We start from the raw sequence: 3,253 nt of genomic DNA on the forward strand, positions 1-3,253 counted from the left end.
TGGGTATCATTTATTTTCAGAATCTATTAAAAACCATCTTTCACAAATTTTTGAAATCTGAATGACTAAATACTAAAAGCATGAAACACAAACATATACAAACACAAGCACTGTTTTTATAAGAAATTTGAAAAGACCTAAAATTAACATTTGAACGTATATATGTGTATATATAGATAGATAGATTTTAAATGTGCCAATTTACTCTTTTCTATTTTGAAGGTGGGGCAGAGGCTAGGCAACATGAAAATGGAATGGAGTAAAAAAGGAGAGACAGAATTCTACTGTCTTTACTTAATTCTCAGTAATAACAGATGCTGGACAAAAACATCTGGAACTAGCACCCTCAAACAATATAGACAGTTTTTATCTGACTTCACTATGGTTTAGTCAGACAAGAACTTAAGTGCTATTGTGTTTCCTGTGTTCAGAGGGTTCAAAGTAAACAATTTCTTCATTGTTAAATAAATAAAACTGCGTAAACAAAGTGAGAAACTGACAAGGAAAAAAATCATCTCAAAACTCTTTGGCAAGATAAGATACATTATGACCCCACCATGGATTTAATATCTCAGACAGATAGTGGTGGAAATCCAAGTGCCATTAAACACTGAATTTTTAAGACATAGCCATGTTGTATCCTTTGGTGCTAATGCAGTATATAAATTCACAATCCCCCTTAATGGTCTCTGAATTTCTCATTTCCTTTACACAGTGGGGTAGCATTATTTTTGCAGTTCTATTCTGAAATAGAACTCTGGATACAAGAAAAATGTGTGCTTGTAATTTGCATTTTTTGCTGTTATTTAAAATAGACATAAAATAGTTAAACTATTTTCTTGAACCAAGATTAAAAAAAAACAAAACCAGAAGTTGCTCTCCTTTTTCTATATTTTCTTCAAATGTAAGCTATATCCCATCCAAACAGAGCTGCTGAGATTATATTTTACTTGGTAGGTACTTATTCAAATGTTCAACTTTTTTACTCCTAACTTAAAACTTACTAAATTATTTTTATAAATAAAATTGTTTTGATTTTTATCCAGATTCTCATGATAGGGGTCCTAAATTTCTAGCTAGCATTGTAGTCTATCAATATCAAATGTTATTATCCAAATAAATCAAAGAGAAAATTTATGAGTTGTGTGTACGAGGCCAGTGAGCCTGTGTGATAGAGGTCAGAGTTTTTGGCTAACAGAGAAGGGTAAGGAGTTGGTCTGTAGAAGCAAATGGAGGATATCCTTCACACAATGTTTGCTGATGTTGTCACAGTGATGCAAAGAGCCAATTGATCAGGCTACTGACTCCCCAGCTGCAGTCAGAAAGCTTCATAACATACATAGATCAAAATATACTTCTTTGTGCTTCCAAGGTTTGAGAGATCTTAGTGAAATTTTTTTCCTATTTTTATGGGTTTTATTTTGTTGGAATCTGCCACAATCTCTAAATGAGAACAGCATTAGATCTAGAGCATAAAGTAAACAAAACACATTTCCCAAAAGATCACTTTATCTCTGTCATGTAAACAGACCTGATGGGCTTTCTATATAGCCCAACAATGATCTTAAATTCTTATTTTGATATCTTGCTGCATATAGTTTTAAGAGGAAGATTTTAAGTCACATAAACATGAAGGAAGTGAGCATGTCTATTAAGAATTTCAAGTTAAGTTCAGCCACCGTTCTGCCAACACACACACACACACTACAAAAAAGTTTAGTTTGGGCTTGAAATCTACTTTACTTTTATTTTGTAATTTCTCAAATATTGTAATATGTAAAACAAAATTAGGAAATTAGGCTCATGGCACAATGCTCTACCTTGCACTTAATATGAAACATACATTAAAGAATTGTCATTGGATTAACTGGGATGTTCAGATTTAAGCACCTATGGATCTGATTAGGAAACAGCTATAGTCACTCCAGTGTATTGGAGAAAATGTACCTACTTTTTGGATGAACCCAAATAATTAGTATTTTTTTCTTTTTATCTTTACTCCCTCCTGCTAACTTTGAAAAACAAAAATTTCCAACCAAATCAGTAGCAGATGTTCTCCCTCACTTCTAACTGGTAGAGCAGTCCAATCCTAGAAATAATGTAGTTTCATACATTTTTTCCCTCCGTTGGCCAGTGGTCTCTTTCTGTTGTTGAATTAGAATCCATTCTTTCTTTGAGGGCCTATTCATATCTCTAATGCCAAAATGTGAATGGTTTATAATAAGCAAGGGCAGGGTAGTTATTCTACAGCTTTTCTCATTTATTTAGAAATGCCATGCATGTAAGAAAAAATACCAACCTTGGACAATATCACTGCCTTCCCCACAGCCCCAGATCCATTATGACCAATGAGCAACTGTGCGAATTCTGCTACTGTAAGCAATCTGTTCTAGTTACAATAATGGACATACTGTTCAGTAACAGGAACGCTATGTCCATTCCCTCCAGCAACTGGCCGTGCTCTTCAGTCTAGTTGTTTTTTATAATGCAATCTCCTGAAAATACTGCTTGGTTAAAACAAGAAAATAAACAGATATTTAACGTGTAGATGTTTGTTTGCGGTTGCATCATAGATTAGGAATAAAATCAATAGGCTATTATACAGAAGCATCTAGCAAAAGAAACCAGAATGTGTAAACAAATGTGAATCAACTATCAAAAGATGACTTGAGACGTGGGAAATACTACCTCATGGTTATAGGATAGTTTGTTTTGGATCATGGATAAAATAGAAATAAAACAAATAAACATGTACCTTTTCAGAGGGAAGACGCAATTCCATTTTTTTTCTTTTTATTCCAGAAGGAAGGAGCTGTGAGGGGAAAGAACATAAAACAAAGTGTTAACAATGTGCATAAAAACTGTTATAACTTCAATAGAACACTTTTGAATTATGGTTTCCCACAGACCCCAGAAAACATGCTACTTGATAAGATTGCTTTTATTTATGCACTGATGTACAAATGCATTATTAAAATTGTTGTAATTATTGAAGAAGTTAAAAAGTCAGACAGGGTTCAAGGACTGAGTCAGTCTCCATGGGTCTCCTATGTTTCTGCACATCTTGTGAGCAAGACATTGTGTCCTTTGTCATCTCTTTAAGAAGTATATAGCAAACAGCTTTGGAAGATAGAGTCTCCCTCCAGAGTCAAGGACAGGCTACTTACTTCACAGTGTAATAAAGAGAATGCCTTTCCTAAAGAGCAAAGGGCAGGACAGCTTACTGCCCATTATAAAATATTTAGGTTCCTTA

This window comes from Camelus ferus, chromosome 36 (genome assembly GCF_009834535.1).
Source record: "Camelus ferus isolate YT-003-E chromosome 36, BCGSAC_Cfer_1.0, whole genome shotgun sequence".
In the NCBI taxonomy this organism is placed as follows: Eukaryota; Metazoa; Chordata; class Mammalia; order Artiodactyla; family Camelidae; genus Camelus; species Camelus ferus.